General features: G+C 40.2%; 1 pseudogene; it reads left to right on the forward strand.

The window, feature by feature from the left end:
• The first annotated feature begins 9,657 nt into the window (after nucleotides 1–9,657).
• LOC147324205 (uncharacterized) lies at nucleotides 9,658–11,736 on the forward strand (annotated as a pseudogene).
• The last annotated feature ends 9,262 nt before the right edge of the window (nucleotides 11,737–20,998 follow it).

A 20,998-nucleotide genomic window follows, 5' to 3' on the forward strand; every position in this document is an offset into this window, starting at 1 on the left:
ACATTTACATCAAGAAAAGACAAAAAAAGTTTGTTTTTTTTCAGCAGTAGACCTTTAATATAAACTGAAAAAAAGAAAAAGTCCTCTCCTCCTTTGTTTTGGTTATAGCCGTGGGTAATTGTGGGCTTTTTATCACTTCCCAATGATACAGCTTCACCTCAGTTTCCTTTGTGAAGTTCTTGTCCAAGGTCATATCTGGTAAAAAATAAAATAAAATAAAATATCACAGCTGATATTGTGATCCTGCAGTCCAGTGGTCATATGGAGGACCACACATTTTCATTGTTTCTTCTCAGGGGTGCCACTCGCAGCTTTGACTGTGAAAATCTGTACATTCCAGGCATAGTTGGTTTTTGCATCACAGGCTTCCCAGATTTTTCTGCCGTTTTTCCCTTGCTTACTGGGTATATATTGCCGGAAGGGGCATTTTCCTCAAAAAGTGGACAAGACATTCATCCACTGTCACTGGCCCTGGGATGAACATCAGTGGAAGAAGCTGCACCCATCTCTCCCAGACATCCCTGATGGGAGCAAGTTTGTCAGACCTCGGTCTGGTCTCTCTGTTGTCAAATCTGAGGACTCTTGAATCAAAATGATATCAAATGTGTGAAGTGACATCGTTGCCCAGAAAATGTTTCTGCCTGTCGATGCATCCCATAGACGATCAGTGGCCTCATTGCAGCATCTGTACACTCCAGCAAGAACAATGAAAGCATCCAGGTATTCCTCATCATGTCGCCATTGACTTTTTTTCCTTCAAGGTTTATCATAGTAATGATGATTCTTTCTAGTGACAATGGCATAAATATCTCAAAACATCTCTTGATGTCACTGACTTTGGTCAGAGCAAACCTTGTGATTCCAGGGGTCATTTTGATGACATTTGCAGCAGCTGCCCTGCCATGTACATCATGAGGTACTGAGCTCCAAAAGATCTTACCATTTTTGGACTTGAATCTTTCAGCAGGAGTAGCTTCAGCACCAGCGACCTCCACCTCTGATCAGATGTGTCTGTGTCTTCTGGATGATAGTCCACATTGTCTTCCTCCTTAGAAACCTGCCCATCTGAATCGCTATGCTGCTCTGTGTCCTCTCCTTCATTTTCACCAAAAATATGATCCAGAACTTAGCTCACTGTGAATCTTCTTCTCATTTTTTGTATGCTGCAAATTGTAAATGTGCATTCTGGAAGTCAAATGGCCACTCAAATAGTGAATTCACCTCACATGCCCGTGTTTATTTTGTTTTGTTTTTGTGCAGGTATACTGCAAAAAACATGCAAAATAAGAATCCCCTAAAGCTCATATGATTAGGAGAGGCGCTTGCTGTAAGTGTTTTAGCTGACAGTGCACTTATGATTTCAGTTTTGGCTTTAATTATTGCTTTATACTCATAATATTATACCTGGGTCGAAACCGACCCTAACAACACAAAGGTCATAATTTCAACTAGGGCATTTTATAATTTAGTGAAAATAATTTTTTTTATTTTATTTTGTAGAAATAGAGGTTCCTGACAAAGTCAAAAAGCCTTGATACAATAAACAAATGTATGTGATTTTTTTATGCATTTGAAATTTAAAATGGGTCGGTGCCGACCCTAACACGAGAGGAGGGTTAAGGAGATAAGGAGCCTTCGTGCTGAGCTGTGCGAGGTCAAAAGTAAGGTAGATAAACTCATGCAGGAGAACGCACAGCTTAGAAAAGACAATGCAGAACTCAAGGAAACTGTGGAGACCCATAAGATAAGACATAAGATTTTCTGGAGGAGGACAGAGTTTGTTTAGATCTCCTCAAGATGTGGAAGATTCTCGGAAAAGTGGATGTAGGAGGTGAGCTGGCTTCAAACAAATGATGAATGCTCAGAGATGTGGTGCAGAGTATGCTGTGAAAATCATTTGTTTGAAGCCAGCTCACCTCCTGCAACCACTTTTCCGAGAATCTTCCACATCTTGAGAAGATCTCACCTTATCTTCCTTATCTTGCGTGTTGCAACTTCTTAGCTGGTGCGCGTCTTTTATTTTGACAGCGCATGTGCACCTGCGGACCACTTATGTGCACCCCTGATAATAATCTTACACTGTAAGGTACATAAAAATTACAGTAAATAACTGCGAAATGGCAACGGTAAATTACCATTAAATCCAAAAAAGTAGATAATTGTAATAATTATGTTGAATCACTGTAAATTGAAAAATGGTAAATTGCTTTAATTTTTGCACTGCTAAAATGTTTAAAGTACAATAATGTACAGTAATATGGCCCATTGTCTTTGAAAACAACAAGAAAAATTTGTAGCATTATTTACAATTAATCACCCTATAACTTACGTAATAATTCTGTATGCATAACAGTCTTTTCTGCTATTATCATTTGAATTTACAATCTACAACTGTATGTTAATCACCAAAAACATACAGTACTTTTAAAACTACGGAAAAAAATTAATAAATAAAGGCAATCCAGCTGCTTAATAAAACAGTATATCTTAGTAGTAAATATGGTCAGTTACTGCAAATAAAAAATATGTATATACTTTTTAGTTCTACAGTATCACCTAGTATAAAACACAAGTATTCACAATGAAAACTAAAATTCTGGCATAATTAATGGCAAAAGGACATCTTCTACAGTGGCCCCTAGAGACAAAGCACATGCAAACTCCAAAACACGTATAAATTCCGAATCATGTACAAACTGCAAAATATGTGCTTTGGAATTTGTAGGTGCTTTGCAGTTTGTACGTGCTTCAGAATTTGTACGCGTTTTTCAGTTTGTACGTGTTTTTGAATTTGTACATGCTTTGCAGTTTGTACGTGCTTCAGAATTTTTACGCGTTTTTCAGTTTGTACGTGTTTTTGAGTTTGTACATGCTTTGCAGTTTGTACGTGCTTCAGAATTTTTACGTGCTTTGGAATTTATACCTGCTTCGGAGTTGTGTTGTTAACATGTTTAATGTTATGTATTTTCTTCTATTTAATCTCAAAAAGCTCCTAAAACAGTCAGTGATCACTGTTGACCTCCCTCGGCTTTTATTACCGCTAATCATTTATTTAAGGCTCAGTTTTTAAAACCTTAGGATGCAACTACAGCCCATCCCATGCAGCAGTATGTGAATGACTAACCTCGTATTGTGGATGGATTATCTCAGTTGTTCTCCTGGCTGAAGTTTGGTCCTTTTACAGCATCCTGCCATGCAATTACATTTGTTCCTGACCACCGAGAACACTCACGTTAACTTTTATCGAGTGGAAAAAAAGTTAGCTTGTTTATATTATGCTAACATAGCTGTGTCGCTAGCGGTCACGTAGCGCATCATTATATACCAGCTAGCCCAACTTCAGTAACCCTACAAACGTCACTGCTGTTTAGTTTTCTGTCTTCATTTATGCTGGAAGTGATAACAGAGCTGTACGTTTTAATTTGTTTCCAAAACCCAGCAGTCAGGACATGCTATATTGTATTTAGATAGAAGCTAGCGAGCTAACTCCCTGCTAACTTCTAACTCCATAAAATGTCATAAATTCCGTTTTCATGGATGCCTGGATGTAGAGCAGAACGCTGATCATTTTATTAAAGATGAAAGACTTTAGACAGTTTTTCAACTCTCAGTAATGCCATAGTGATCGTTTGATATATGGACCTGCAGCGGATTTTAGGTCCAGACACGGCTAGTGACGTCAGACTGAACAACCGGATACCTTTCTAATGTGACGTTGTTGTCCCTGGCTCTCTTTCTCTCTCTCTCCCTCCTGCTCTGTTCCTGTGCTACTGAGTGTAACTACCGACCCTCCCCCCCTGCCCAGCGCAAAGCACAAGGCTCGCATGCTTAGTGAAGGAGGGGAAAAGTGCGAGAGAGAGGGTGAAAGAAAAAAAAAAAAAAAGCTCCGTTGTTCACGTCAAAGATCCGGCTCTAAGAGCCATTTCGTTCGCGACCAAACCATCACTAATACTTTGGAGTGTGTACGTGTTTTTGAGTTTGTATGTGTTTTGGAGTTTGTACGTGCTTCTCCAAACTCCAAAACGCATGCACAAACTCCAAAGCACGTACAAACTTGAAAACACATTTAAACTCCAAAAAGTAGTGATGTGCGGATCGATACTGAAATATTGATTCCTCCAATACCAGTCATTTATGTTCTAGAATCGATACTCATATTAAAATATCGATATTTTAGTAATTTAGGGTAAATTTGTAGGTTATCATTAACAGGAACAGAGTGCAAATAAACTATATCATTTGGATTGTCTACATTGGAAGGAACTACTTAGTCTTCCACCTGTCATAGTCATGTGTGACGTACGTTTGTATAAATGTGTCCAGCCCCTTGTTGTGCACACTCACAACAATGGCTGAGCATAAATGGAGTCATGTGCAGACGTATTTTACTTCCACAAACGGTTGAGACGTAGTTTGCAATACATGTGGCAAGAAAGGGAGGTGTTGTGGCAACACTACTAACCTCATCAAGCACTTCAGAGTAAATCATATCACAGAACATGATGTTGAGGTGAACTGAAGAGGAGTGGACAGGGACAGGTGCTGCAAGGGCGAGACAGACGTCTCTCACGGAGTCCTTTAGTGCTGCAGGCAGGCAATGTGTTCAAATAGCGCACAACTTCAGTTTTTTTTATTTCTATATGATAACTGTGCATTATTAAGCGATAAGAACAAGTAATCCGATGTCCTGTAATCATTATGACCCTATAATTTGAGATACAATAACTGAAATACGTTTTTGTACAAAGTATCGGTATCGGATCAGTATCGTCGATACCACCCTGAATTTTACTTGGGATCGGAAAGGAAATCAGTGGTATCGCACATCACTACCAAAAAGCACGTACAAACTCCAAAACGCATGTATAAATTCTAAAATACCTACAAACTCCAAAGCACGTACAGACTCTAAAACACGTACAAATTCCAAACCACGTACAAACTCAAAAACACGTACAAACTCCTAAAAGCACGTACAAACTCCAAATCATCTACTAACTGAAAAGCATGTACAAATTCCAAAACACGTACAAACTCCTAAAAGCACGTACAAACTCCAAAACATCTACAAACTCAAAAGCATGTACAAATTCCAAAACACGTACGGAGACGACTGTTTATAATATTTCTAGTGATACTCAGAAGCTCTCATCAAGTCCCGATTTAATTCAATTTATGCTGTTATTAGTGTTTGCAATATGTCTGTGAAGGTTCTCAGTCATCCAGGTCATCGTAGTCAAAGGAGCTTGCAAAGAAAAGTGTCTGGACTTCTTTAAGTTGCTTGAAGACGTTTCACCTCTCATCCGAGAAGCTTCTTCAGTTCTAAGGTCAAATGGTGGAGAGTGTTTGCAATGATAGCATGGCTGTGGTGTCACATCAATGTATGCGCTCGGTGTTTGCTGATATCAAACTGTAGCATTAGGACCACTGAGTTAACCTTTGTAGTGATACTCACTCCTTTTTATTTAGACCTGGTTTAATTCTGGGATAGTTGAATATTTGTATATAATCCCTGCAGCTGTCAGACTCTATAACAGGGGTTACCAGCCTTTATTAAAACAGAGTTAGATAAAACTGTGAACAGTTTGGTTCATCTTTAGTTACATGGTTCTATCTTGATAAGCTGTCTTATCACAGATTAATTTTTCAAAAATATTAATGATTTAAGCAAGGAAAGGGCTACATGTCAACATACAACTCTTTTATTTCTATTAATGTCTTACTTCATTCCTACCTGATTGACATGTTTAGGAATTATGAGTGATTGGCTCACTGTAGTTATAAAAGTTGCTACCAATCAAATTATGATATGTTAAAGTTAAAACCAAACACAACTGTTTTAGATATTATCTAATATACATTTTGTTATTATCCTTATAATTACAAAATGTTTTATGTAAGATTTAAGTTTTGTGATTTAAATCTGACATCACAAAAGTATTTTGGAATTTGAATAATGTATTTTGTAACTGCAGTACACATAATACTGATTTTGAACAATTTTGTCCAGGTTCCTTGTCACCGGGGACTCCTTCACGACCAAGCATTCAGTTGCAGACTCGGTGTGTCCACGGTGTGCCAGATCACCCCCCAGGTAGCGATGGCCATCTGGGACTGTCTAGTGGACGACTTCATGGCTGTGCCTTCACCTGGAGACTGGCGGTCCATGACAGAGGGATCCCAGGAGCGCTGGAACTTTCCTCTGTGCTGTGCAGCTCTGGATGGGAAGCACGTCCAGACAAAGGCACCCCATATATCATATAGGAGACACACACATTGATATACACTAAATATTTATTTGATTTCTTTTTATGTGGTGTCCAAATTTATGCACCTGCTTGATTTTGTTTAAACAATTATTGCACAATTTTTGTAAATCCAGTAATTATGGAGACTAAATTATGATATTAAAAACACATTTCAAGAAATTACATTAAGAAACAGGTTATATAAGAGTTAAATTTCAAATATGACTGCTGATTTTACAGCAGCAAAATTATTGTATCGCTATCATTTAAACATATAATAAGCTTTCTGCCTTGCACTGATTGGCCAGTCAAACTAATTGAATAATCATAAATATATAATTTTATATTTTTACCTTTATTGTTGTCTCTTTATTATTATTATTATTATTATTATTGCACTATGAATAAATAATAAGGGAAGTATTATGTATCACCACCATGATGAAAACTTGTGGGAGTAGTATGTACAGTACTCTGGAGAAGATATAAAATGTCAGTGTGTGTGCGCGTGTTTTATGTGTATAGATGTTTTAAAATGATTACTTATGATATAACAATGTCCAGATATATCCTGTAGGGACATGAGGAGGAAACGGTGGCAAAAGGAGATATGTGAGGCTGCTAAAGGCAGTGGATCCTTCACCAGACCACAGGCAGCAATAACACATGTACCAGTTGTTGAATTGCAGAGATATTCAAGTGTAAAAATAATAATGGTAAACACAATTGCAATGTTTTGGTTCTGTAACATTTTTTATTATTACTTTTTTATGGATTAGGTGCAAGAGTTGTTAAGTGTGGATAATTAAATAATAGATTAATGTAATAGCAAATTGTGCCTTTTTCTCAGATGGACAGGAACAGGAGAGTGATAGATGAGACGAGGAGATTGAGTCACAGGCAGATACGGAAAAGGATTAGGGCCACTGGGGAAAAAAAGTGGGCACGTCAGATTAAAGTCAGAATTCTGACTTTTTTCCACAATTCTGAAAAAAAAAATAATTTTGATTAAAAAGTCAGAATTCTGAGATTAAAGTCAGAATTCTGACTTTTTTCTCAGATTTTTTTTCCAGTGGCCCTAATCCTCTTCCGAGCCTAGTTTATTTCCCACAGTTTTTTTTTAAATCTGTTGCCTTATAGTTCCAAGTGTTGTCACCAATCTTTGCATTTTATTATTATCTTGTAACACTTGTTTAATCAGATACCATCTCTCCTATGGACTTTTTATTGTAATATTCAGATGAACAAAGGAAAATAAATATTTCCTATATTCCTATATATTGTTTACCTTGCCAGTTTTATCTGTGTGCCCAGATGATTGAAAATATTACCAGCGGTGCTGAAGATCCATTCTGATGGTGTGCTTGTGACTGGGATACACAGATATTTCTGTGCCATGTGGGACATTAACGGGAAACGTTTTTCGTTCATTTTCCCACCAAGCCAGTGGATCTACGATCTCCTCACTGAGGTAAACATTCCATTTCTGTCTGTGCCTTCTTCTCCAGTGTGCGGCAGGTTGGAGGCCTCACTCTCCCCAAAAGGCTGCCCAAAGAATGAAGCAAACGGCAGCTCCTGTCTGAAGCAAAAACTCTTAATTGCTGGGGCCTGTTCAAGGTTGTGCTGCACCATTTTTTGTTTGGTTCCTTGATGAGGTGGACAATCCTTTAATCAAAGGAATAAAAAAAAAAGTTAACTTTGTAACCCTGTGTGTTGTGCTTAAAAGAAGCACATTCCTCCTTTGCTTTGGCATGTAGGATAGTGCAACGGTAGTTTTGGTGAAGCCAAAGACAGACAACAAAATCTTTGTCTGCTGCAACTGGGGAGCTGGGGAGGTAGTTCTAGGTTGTTTTGTTAATCTCTGGCTGCTAGTGCAGGGAAGTGCATACAGGTCGAGCCCTGGTTTGATACCAGTGGGCACACGAGATTATAGAGCAGTCTCTCCTCAGTACTGGGATCCACATACTTGTCCCTTCTCTAAATATTCTTTTACGTTCTTTGCCATCAGCTGCTTGGCCTCCCCCTGTCAGTAAAGTATATATTATTCATGTATTTAATTTGAAGCTGAAAATAAATAAAAAAAATCAGAAAAAAAATCTAGACCCTTGGGACGTTTCATTCCATACGCATTAACGCATTGAAAATGGCCCAAAACAAGAAAGTGGACACAAATGGCCAGCGTTAGAGCCCAGCGGGTTAAACAAAATGCTTTGTATTGTTCCCTTCCAGGATGCTTACTTGTAACATTTTTCAAAAGGTCTTATTTGTATGCCATGATGGATTTGACAAAACACAGAAAAACTGACATTACTGTTTCTTTTTATTTCAGTAGAACAGTAATGTCCATCCAATTTTTTACCTACTGTCACTGCAGTGAAATTAGACAGTTTGTTTTGAAAGGTTACAAGTGGTTATTGGCATCCATCTTGGAAGAGAACAGTATGATATCTGTTATAAGGCCTCTGTTGTAAAATTGTATATATGATACTAGAATTCAATGTCATCATGTAATGTGAAGATGATATGTATTATTTAAGTAACAAAGTATTATTTGGGGTAAAAGTTATTGAATAGTGTTAGAGGTAAGTGAGAAAATAGTTTCATTCAAAAAATACAGTGGTTTATTAAATGTGAATACCTTGTGTTAATTTAACCTAATTTAACTTCAAGTTGCTGCCAAATCAAAACATCTGTGTGCAACCACTGTCCACTGTTGAATTAACTAAATGTAACAGAACATGTATCCAATGTATCCAAAACATACAAGTTTCATTATATAATTTTTCAAGGGATCTTATATGTGTTTTCACTCTTATATGCTTTTCATACAAGTTTCACACAAGACAGATACAAACTTTATAAGATATATATATATATATATATATATATATATATATATATATATATATATATATATATATATATATATATATATATCTTTTCCATATGGGATTATTCACATCATCATAGTCAAAATGTTCATATGAAGCTCTGGCCAGCCTGAAATCATGAAGCGGTGGCCTCGTCATTCTCGGACCATAATCCAGGTAGGAAGGAGGCAGTCAAAGAGTGGTAAGACCGAGGCGATGTAGAGGTGCTCGCCTGCCCTGACAGAGATGTGGACGACGTGGACATGCCCGGCTGCTGTGGTGGTGACGTGGACAACATGGACGTCCTTGACTGCTTCTGGGACAATGTGGACGTGCTCCCTGCTGTCGCAGCAGCATGAGAGGCACTTGTGCACAATTTCACTTTTCTTATAAAGTGCAAGTTTTTTTGAATTAACTGCTTTTTCTGTAACGCATCGGGGGGGGGGGGGGGGGTGTTCTGTGTTATATTTTGTTAAAAAAAAAAATTTAGGCTGGAAGAAAAAGTCAAAAAACGAAATTTCAAAATTGTTCATAAACAAGATCTCATAGATGAACTTACGGAACATCTAAAAATGAAAAGAGAGATCATTGAAAATCTCAAGGATCAGATGAGAAGGGAGGAAGAAGAAAAATATTAGCTGCTGTTCACAAGATCACTGGTGAACCTCTGCAGCTGGAGAATCTTGCTCCTCAACCTCAGCAACTTGATTCTCCTGTGTTGGAACCACCCACTGATGTGGTTCCGACATATCATTTCTGCTGAGATAAACAAGTTAAAGCCAGAGAACACAAATATCTTGCTCCTGAACCTAAGGACCTTGATTCTCCTGTGTCGGAACCACCCAGTGATGTTGTTCCGAAGCAGGAGCTAATCATAAAACAAAAAGAGGATGCGATATTAAAAAAAAATAGATGTAGACAATTTTCAGATCTCTGGTGAACTTCTGCAACTGGAGAATCCAGTTCCTCAAACTGAGGAACTGGATTCTCCTATGTCAGAACCAACCCCTGATATGGTTCCGACACAGGAGCTAATCATAAAACATCAAAAAAGGATGAGATATTAGAAAAACAAAATAGATAGAACATCTGTTGACTGAGAATTATGCCCTTAAAAGAAAGAAAGAAAGAAAGAAAGAAAGAAAGAAAGAAAATTGAAAACTGAAAAAAGAGATTATAGGAAAACAATATAGGGAAATATTTCGCAAGACAGAACTCATTTGAGCTGAAAAGAGAAATTGTCATGTTCCTGGGTCTGTTGACCCAGTGTTAAGTTTTAGCTTATTTGGATGTTGTTTATGTTTAAGTTCATTAGATTAGTGAAGTTCATTTGGTTATTAGACTCCTTGTGTTTTCTTCCCCTGTATGAGTTTCTGTCTTATGTTATCAAGTTTGTATTACAGTATCATGTCTGTCTCATGTTTCCCGTTTTCTTTTGAAGGAGTCATGTGTTCTTTGTTCATTGTATTTAGTTTCACTTCCCTTGTCCTGTCATTAGGCTCATGTCAGTCAGCTGTTCCTCCATGTGTTCCCACTTCCCCTAATCACCTCCTGTGTATTTAAGTCCTCTGTTTTCAGTGTGTCATTGTCAGGTTGTCTGCTGTTCTTTGTGTCCATGTTAGGGTTCATGTTTTGGGTTTGTATGTTATCTTAGCTCTCCGAGTTTAGGTTATTGTTTAGCTTCTCCTCTGCCTTTTGTTTGTAATGTTTTCACCAGCCTTAATAAACGGCTCGCTTTCTGTTAACATTTAAATTTTGTTTCATGGTGTCTGCATTTTGGGTCCTCTTCATAATACTTACAGTTTGCCCTCGCCAGACTGTGACAGAAATTTGTAGTCTTCAGCGTCGGGTGAGATATGCACTGGATGAAAAGCAGTCACAGGTGGAATCTCTGGAGGCTAAAATGCAGGAGCAGGTTAGCACAATTCAGAGGATGCACCGTGACTTTCAAGAAAAAGAAGAATATCTCCTTAAGGAAAACAGCAGCATTGCTGCTGAGATAAACAAATTAAAAACGGCGAACACAAATCTCAAGAAACGTTTACAAAATCTTGAATATCAAGAAAAGACGGCAGAAAGTCAGACACTGCAAATATTTTGGCTGGAAGAAAAAGTCAAACAGAATTTCAAGATTGTTCATAACCAAGATCTCATAGATGAACTTTATGAACATCTAAAAATGAAAAGAGAGATCATTAATAATCTTAAGGATGAGCTGAGAAGGGAGGTGGAAGAAAAAATATTAGCTGCTGTTCACAACATCACTGGTGAACCTCTGCAGCTGGAGAATCTTGCTCCTGAACCTGAGGAGCTTGTTTCTCCTGTCTCAGAAGCATCTCCTGATGTGGTGCCGACACAGGAGAATCTTGGTCGTCAACCCGAAGAGCTTGATTCTCCTGTCTCGGAACCACCTCCCGAGGTGGTTCTGACTAGTGGTTCGTAGCCATGTGGTGCCAAACGCCTACTTAAAGTACATAGGTCTTGCCACAGCAGGCCTTGTTATTTCTGCAGCTTACTGGGCCTTCTTGAGTGAATTTTCCAGCTTTTTTCTGTGGAACTGTGCAAATTATCTACTTGAGGCCTACTATAGTTTTGGACATGAACCAGTTATCTTTTAAGAAATTGTTTTCCAACCATGGTCCAACAACCATGCATATCTGTGATAACTATACTGTGTTCTCCTTTATGTTAAATTTTGTTTTGCCTCTGAAGATTGCACTGTTCTCTTCCAAGATGGATGCCAATAACCACTTGTACCCTTTCAAACCAAATTGTCTAATTTTGCTGCAGTGACAGTAGGTAAAGAATTGAATAGACATTACTGTTCTACTGAAATGTAAATCAACGGTTAAGGAATGTCTGTTTTTTAGCGTTTTGTCAAATCCATCACAGCATACAAATGACACCTTTTCAAAAATGTCTGGAAGATCTTGGAAGAGAACAAGACAACATGTTCTTTAACCCTCTGGGCTCTAATGCTGGCCATTTGTGTCCACTTTCTCTTTTTGGGCCATGTGTCACGCAAAAACATGACAATGATCTCTTAGAAATTCATAGATATCTAAATTTTGATCATTTGGAGTTAAAGCAGACTTCTAAATATCCAAAGTAACCCTTTGGGTCTTAAAAAAGATGCTTCACCACCATGTGTTAAACCACAAATACACACACACACACACACACACACACACACACACACAAACACAAGCCCCATTTGATTCCTCTTCATTTACCAGGGACACTGTTCTGTAATTCTGCCTGGTTACTGGTTTGGGCTTAGATGCAGCAGGGTATGCATTGCATAATGATGAAGTCTAAATTAACAATTCATGTGACTTCCATGCAAGTTCAAGATCCTTCTTCAAATGCCTGTGTAAATGTGTTAAATGTTCAGGATATAGCAGATGTGTTGTAAATGTTCATTTTTATGCAGTCAAATGGAAAAAAGTGGTCAAAATAGTTTATATTTGTCATTGGAAAGAGTTTGTGCAATACTGCAGAATGTTATCTAGCACAATTTTGTAAAATACATATTTTTCTGAACATTTTAATGTTTTATTACTTCCATACAATTGCATTTTTAGATATTTTTAGAAAAATGAAAGTATTAATTACATTTGAACAAACTTAATTATTTATATTAAAAAAATCAATATAGTAATGAGTAGCAGTGATAAATACAATGTGTATGTAGGTTAAGTTAATTTCCAATAAAATGAAGTGTAAGATGTTTAACTACATTGCTGTCTGTATTATTGATGAAGTCCTAAATTATCACCTTGAAAGTGGTTGTGCTAATAACATCATGTGCAGTAAGACAGGCATGGAGAAAATCTCTGACTGGGAGAGGCTGTGAACAAATGACATAGAATAGAATAATCCTTTAAATGTCCCACAAGGGGAAATTTGGATGTAACGGCAGCACCAAAGACACATGTATGAACAAACGGTACACAAGACAAAACTGAAACATACACAGTTTTTACATATTTACATCAAGGACAATGGTTACAAAAAATAGTACTGTACTGTTATTAAATAAAATGAAATTAGATACAAATAAGAGGCAAACCCAGTTTGTAGTGGGAATCAGTTAATAAAATAAAATACTGCAAGTTGCAGCACTGATGTAAGATTAACATGTGAGCCGGAGTGTTCTGAAACATTATATTTGGTCTGCAGTCCAGGCCATCCGTCAGCTCTTTGTTACTTCGAAAACATGGCTTGAAAAATTTCTCTTCTACGACGTAATTCGATAAAAAACGATCTCTTTACCCGTCGGCTTCCCGTGGCTGTCATGCGACCGGCTATTGCAGTTAATAATACAACAGCTTCTTGTGTTTCTTTTTATCGCTGTGTGGCTGTTTTCATCTATGTGCGCTAGTAGCGCTTGCCACTCGTACCCAGAATCCTTTGCGGTTTTACCCCAGAATGCCGTCACATTTTCAATAACGCGTGACTGGAGGTCCCACGAAAATCCAGAAGCAGATTTGCATCGCAAAAACGCTCCAGTCGCGCGTCCAAATTATTTTTTGAAAACAGCACAGCGTTGTTAAATTTGGAAACATTGGACACTAGCAATCAGTAGTTTTCTGATGAGGCAGCAGGCTCTCCAGGGCAGAAACAATGTTCTTATTTTTCTAGTCCTTCTCCCTGAGGCGCTTCCACTTTAAACGGTGTCCTTTTTATTCCTATCTCTCTATAAATAGTTATATTTTATATATTTTAGTGATGGGATTTCCGGCTCTTTCGGCTCCGAACCAGCTCTTCAGGTTGTTTTGTTGCTTTAATTTATTTATTATTAACAATAATATAAAATTATACACAAAAGGAATTACTAATGTAAAAAAAATGGTTTTATTTATATATGTTTATATATAAATATATGTGGTGGCCCCTAGAAACAAAACACGTACAAACTCCAAAACACATTTCTAGCATAAGTGATCTAGGTAGCTCTGAACTTCCAAAACAGAGCTACCTAGATCACTTAAATTACACAATTGAAAGCATATGTGTATTGTTTGTGTATTTATACATAAGCATTCATATATAGTCAAATAAAATAAAATAAAAAGTTCATTTACCTCTTATTACCACACACCAAATCCGGTCGTTGGTACTTGCTGGCTTGTGTAGCCACTAGGTAACAAAAGTTCAACACTGCCCCTAGCATCCTGGAGCACTTCTGTTGTCTTTTGTACGTGTTTTAGAGTTTTTACGTGAGTCTGACTTTTTACGTGTTTTGGAGTTTGTACGTGCTTCGAAGTTTGTACGTGTTTTTACGTGTTTTGGAGTTTGTACGTGTTTTGGAGTTTGTACGTGCTTCAGGGTTCGTACATGATTTGAAATTTGTATGTGCTTTGTCTGTAGGGGCCACCATAAATATACTTTTATTTATTCACTCCACATAAAATGTAATAAATAAATCATATAATACAAAAATCAACTATTCACATTTCAGCTTTTAACTATTTAAATTTTAAGCTTTTTCCTTTTACAAATTTAAAGTGAAACAACACAAAACACTGCAAACCACAACACAATTAAATATAAATTATAATATGAAAACAAAAAGAACATGCATATTCTCTGTCATAAATCCTCCTGACTACCAGCAATGCAAATTTGTCCTCTGTAGAGCACCTTTCTAAACCTGAATATCTCCCATGCACTGCATACTACAGAATTGCCTCCTTTTGGTATCTACAGAGGACATTTAGGGCTTTCCAATGATACCAAATGTGAAGGGGTGGAGCTTTGGGAACTTTAGTTTTTTCATTAAGGAACATGGCAGCCATCGCTGCAAGCACATTTTATGGGAAGAAGAAAAGTAAGTGCATAAAACTTGTTATTGAGCAATTTTTAGCTATAAATGTTGTTAGCATATTTTAAATAAGTCTCTTAATAACACATTAAAACATAGTATGCTTAATTCTAACTTCATTTTAGTATAGTATTGAAATGTTTAAAAAATGTCCTCCATAGTGGACATTTGTAGTCATTTCTTCCATTTTGTTCTGTTTTTTTTAAATGACCAGAAAAGGAGTCCTTTTTAGAAGCAGAAAGAAATTTATTGCAGTTTGATGAGGGAAACCCAGATCTTGAGTTGTCTGATGAAGAGGATCATAGGGAATAAGCCCTTGAAGAAGAAAGAAGGAGGAGCATCAGGGATGGTACTCAGACCTGAATTTGCTGTCATTAAGTGGTTGGACAACAAGCCAGTTGTCATGGCATCCTCTGCCTATGGCAATCAACCTCAGGACAGACGCACAAGATGGTCTAAGAAAAACAAATGGTTTGTCCATGTACCAAGTCCACTGGCAATTGCTGAGTACACTACCAATATAGGTGACGTGGACCATATTGAATGTTGAGATTCTACAGGATGGTCTCTCACACTCAGAAATTGACAGTATGTGCAGTTTTCTACTTTTTGATCTGGCAATCACCAACTCGTGGCTTCAGTTTTGGGGGAAGAAACCACTACAGTTCCTTGAGTTCAAACTTCTCCTTGGTGAAGAGTTGAAGCAAATGTTTGCCATCAAAGTTCATTTTTACATGTTTGGCCTTCCAATGTCCTCTGCAGTGGACATGTGATATCTAAAAAATGTAAACTTTTTTTTCCCAAAAAATTATTTCAGTCTTCTTTTTTTTTTTTGTGTGTCCCGTTTGGATCTTTAGCCATCAGAATTGTTGTCTTAAGGCCAAGAAAGATGCCAAGCGGATTTATTTTACCAAGTGGATCATCATGGCCTTGCCATATTGGTCCATTTGATTGACCTTTATTATAATTATGAATTTATTTTATTTTCAGTTGCTACAAACGGGACAGACATGACTGGGGGATAGGACAGGGAGAAAGAATGAAAGAAAGAGAGGGAGAGAAAGAAAACCAAAGGGGAGACGAGACGGTGAGAAGGGGGGGAAGAAAGAAAAAAAAAAAAACACCTGGGTCACCTGTATGGAGAAAAAAAACAGAAGAGAAAGCAAACAACAAAGAGCAACATAATAAAAAAAACGGCACCATCACAATAAACTAGCTAGCAGTAGATATCAGTAGATACTAAATAATAAACGATATTGTGCAGCACGCAAGATAGACAGCACACAATGTGCTTTGAGGCAGCAGCCAAGAAAGCTGTAGTCCGCGTCTGTGAATACCCGTGTGTACACCTGTGTGCATACCTGTGTGGATCAGCATGCTTGCATTCCAAAGGTTTCTCCATGTAACGATCTGCTAGGGAGTGTGGGGAGCCACAGCCCCGTCCTCCAGGGTATGAAGCAGGTATGGAGGAGATCAAAACTCCAGACATCCAGAGGCCCCCAGAACACAAGAGACCAAGGAAGACCAACAGAGGGGCAGCCGCACCACTGTCCCAGTAAGAGCTGAGGAGAGTCCCAGATGAGGGCTCACTCAGCAGCCGCGGAGCAGAAGCCAGGGGGAGTTGCAGTGACGCGCCCGTGAGCTCCGCCGGCAGCCAGCTGTTCCTGAGTGACCGAGCCCCAGGCCGAGAGGCCGGGGGCACCCCACCTCCGAAGTGGCCCGAGCGAGCCCCAGGCTCCAGGCCCCGATAAGCGGCCGCCAAGGAGTGAGCCGGTGTGTACCCGGACGCCCCCCCCAGACACAAAGAACCACCAACGCACCGACACCTGAGGGAGTCCGCCACTGGCAGGGGAAGTGGTGGTGGGTGGAGATAGGCCTCCAAACCTTGGAGGGCCTGAGATGTCCCCAGAGAGGTGGCGTCTGATACCCAACCTGACATATAGACACAGACATACAGGCACACACAGATACAAACATCCATTCCCACCCTCATGCTCTCATATGCACTTACTCCACACTCAACCAACGTGGAGACAGACATAAAGAGATGCTGTACACACGATCACACTCCCCAAGCGTACTCTACGAACCGGGTCTAGGTACCCTTGCCCCTGGAGGGGGGAACTGCACCCAGACCCAGGTGGTGTTACCCTTTTCCCTGCGGTGGGGAGAGACAGACCGCCCCGACTCCGCAGCAGCAGGGAGGCCCCACACTCCAGACCGCAGTCGGACGGCCAACTCCTCCTAGCCCCCCGCTCCAGCAGGCCGCAGAGAACGGGGGTGAGAGAAGACTCCAAACCTCACTCCACCCGCTCATTGTAGTGTTGATGCATGTGTGTTCTAAGGTGCAATTAAAACCCAGAAGGGCATGGAGCTACCTGCCAGAGAGCAGCAGGTAAGCGCATAGTCCCTCCTGCTAGCCCTCAATGTCTATGTGTATCTAACCTTGAGAGGTGGGCAACGACGCCAGGGGTGAGGTGTACACCCTGATGGTAATTTGGACTCCGTGTATCGTGCCCACCCCCAAGATCCTATATGTATGTGTAATGAGAGTGTGAGTAATGTGAATGTCTAAGTTGTGGGATAAAATTGAGGCAGAGGCAGCCAGAAGGGGACAGAGGGGGGGGGGGTAGCCTCCTCTGCACCCTGGTGACATACCCCTACTCCAAGGCCCTGCATGTGTGGGTGGTTGTGGTGGAGCGGGAAGAGGGAGGCAGCTGGAGATGGGGAGGGAAGGAAGGGAGGGGCAGGTGACCCCTCCCTGGGGCCAGCTCCCCCGCTGACCCCAGTAGGCACTCCCATACTCCGCGACCCGCCAGGGAAAGGGGGCCCAGGCCCAACCAGACCGGGGCCCAGCGCAGCAGCGCCCCCCGGCCCCACAGAGCCCGGGACAGTCCACCCAACCCCACCACAGAGAAAACTGCACCCACCCCACCATCCATTCATCTTCCAGACTACATGAGACAATAGACGCCCAGGCTGAGATCTTCCTCCACCTCTCCTGTATCTCCCCCTCCTGCAGAGAGTTCCTGAGGAGAGGAAAGCTCCTGCAAGGTGTGACAATCTCCCCCACCAGTTGAAGAGCCCCCCAGGCGGCTCGACGCACCGGCGGCACCCCGCGCCAGGGATGGGCCCCCATGCACCCACCCGCCCACAACCCCGGCAACACACAAACCAGGACCCAAGGCCCCGAGGCCCGGCCAGGGCCCCAGCCCAGAGACGGAGCGCCCCCAGAACCTCACGCCCATCCCGGACCCACCCTGGGGCAGACAGGCTACAAGGTCAGTAACCCACGTCCGTCAGCACAGACCCTCCCCTAGCCCCGCTGCACGCAGCCACGAGGAAACAGTCACCCGAGAGCCAAAAGAGCCCCCACCCGGACATGACCGCAACCCCGGGTTGAGCCCCCCAAGGAAGAGTCCTCCGGGGAACCCCCCGACGCCCTAAGCCTGTCCCTACCCCCACACCAATCACAACAGTGAAGGCGGGACCAAACTATGACCCCCCCACCCCCACTAGGTGATGGAGCTGATCAAAGGAGCCCAGAGCAATTGATCTGATGTGGTGGCAGAGGCTGTATCAAGACTAATGTAATCTAATAGATAATTTCTATATTGGTTAGAATTAAGATTGTTTTTATTTTTCCAGTTCATGAGGACAGTTTTCTTGGCTATGCATAGGGCAGTGAAAACCATATGGGCTATATTCTTTTCTGAAGTGACATTATCTAAGCTGCCCAACAAACACACTAAGGGGGAAGTTGGAATGTTACATTTCAGACACTTTGATAAGTCTTCACATATCTCGCGCCAAAACTTCTGCACTGGTGGACAGAACCAAAGAGCGTGAATGTAATTGTCTGGTGTATTGCCTTGACAGTGTGAGCAGTTGTTGGAAGATGTAAAGCCCATCTTGAACATCCGATGACCTGTATAGTGCACTCTATGTAGTATTTTGTATTGTATTAATTGCAGACTGGGATTTTTAATCAATTTAAAGGTTTTTAAGCATGCCTGAGACCAGAGGTTTTGGTCTAAGCTGACTGATAAATCTGCTTCCCACTTTGCAATAGGAAGGGATATTGATTCATCTAATTTAGAAAGTGTTCTGTATATTTTAGATAATAATTTGGGGGATTTAAGAGTAAGGAAATGTGCCGCACTTGGTGGTGTTTGTAATTCAACTTGACTGAGGTTAAATTTCTTTTTTACTATGGATTTAATTTGTTGATATTCTAAAAATCTTTTCTTGTTGATCCCATATTGTGCAACTAGTCTGTCAAATGGAATAAATTCTTTTCCCTCTAATATATGTTCTAAGTATTTAATTCCTTTACAACTCCATTCTGGGAAATTAATCATATTATTGTTTTGTAATATGTCAGGGTTATTCCAGATAGGTGTACATTTGCATGGGATTAATGAAGACTCCGTTATTTTTAGAAACTCCCACCATGCTGTCAGAGAGAAGCTGATGTTGATACTTTTAAAGCATTCATGTCTTTTGATGTTTGAGCTAATAAATGGTAGGTCTGAAATCTCTAGATCCTTGCATAGTGCCTGTTCAACATCTAGCCAGGGCTCATCCAAGAAGGTATGTTTTGACCATTCTGAGATGAACTGAAGCTTGTTGGCTAAGAAGTATTGGTGAAAATTAGGCAGATCTAATCCTCCTCTATCCTTGGTTCTTTGTAGCGTTTTTAAGCTGATACGCGGGGGTTTATCTTTCCAAAGGAATTTGGAAATATATGAATCCAGAGATCTGAACCAATCTTGTGATGGTTTGTTAGTTTTGGGTTGTTTTCTTATTTCAATAGAGCAGGGCTCGAGAGTGCGACCAATTCGGGTAACAAAAAACCCCACAAAAAACTGCAACCTTCCATGTGGTCAACAACAGACACACATTATGCCCCTATCGTGGACTAAACCAATTAGAGATAGTAAGGGGCGGGACCTCTCTGATTGGCCGTGGTCCAGTTGAAAGTGCAAGTGGAAGAGGGAAGTGAGTACCTTGAATAAAGCGTTATCAATTCATTAAATCCTGAATTGACTTTTAAATAGAACTGTGTTTTGCCAGAAATGCCAGATTCTCGGATTAAAGCTCACAAAACTATTTCAACAAACAGCAAATGAGAGCAGGTACACGGACTCCACACAAAGACGTAAACACAGAGCGGACTCGACGCATCAGAATCAGCTTTCTCTTTCTCGGCTTTCTCACCCGACGGCCCGTACACGGACACGCCGTGTCGGGTCCGCTCTGTGTTTACGTCATTTTGCGCTGATTCTGAGCTGCAGGTTTTGTCTCTCTCCAACCAAAATTCACTGAGCCAGCAGCAAAAGAAGCAGCAAACTGCGCTTCACATTTGCTCAATGTCTTCATGAGTTTTGCCTCTGAATTTTGCTGTTTTGTTTCCACGACTATTAAAAATCACACTTCATGCACAGCTCTCTCTCTCTGCTGCTTCAAGAACAGTTTCCCGTCTCAAATCTCTGTTTTCTGCATTATTCATTCGCTTATTACCCAACAGTCGTCTACCGTTGTTTACAGCGCTGTTGGCCGCTGTCTTTTTCTTTTCTTTTTTTCACTTAAATGACCTCGGACAAGAAAGCCTATTTTTTTCTGCTGTTCAATACTGAAGAAATTTAAACTTTTTAAAATTATGCAGAACATTGCAGAATATTTTTAAGGTTATCTGCTATAAAAATCCAGGCAGAAAAATCTCCTTCATGTTTTTCTGTTTTATTCTCAGTTACTTTGACACAAAGGCATCTGCTGTGATGTTCCTAATTCTGATGAAGTCTCACATGTATCAGTATGGCAGGTCCATATCCTCCTGACTACCAGGAAAAAAAATGTTGTCCAATCAAAAAAAAATTTAAATCCCCCAATGTTTGTAAGGTAATTAGAAGAAGGTAAGCGACGGTAAGTGACGAGTAAGGTAAGCGACCCATGTTGTAGGTGACGTCAGACGCCGGAGAATTGGCGGGGAAAAAAAGCAAATGGTAGCATAGAGTTTAACAAAGGTTTTTCAAGCTTCAGTATTACCAAAT

The sequence above is a fragment of the Aulonocara sp. 'chitande type north' Nkhata Bay genome, linkage group LG7 (assembly GCF_057382095.1).
Source record: "Aulonocara sp. 'chitande type north' Nkhata Bay isolate Kocher_YH1m ecotype deep benthic linkage group LG7, A_spYH_male_GT1.1, whole genome shotgun sequence".
Taxonomy (NCBI): domain Eukaryota; kingdom Metazoa; phylum Chordata; class Actinopteri; order Cichliformes; family Cichlidae; genus Aulonocara; species Aulonocara sp. 'chitande type north' Nkhata Bay.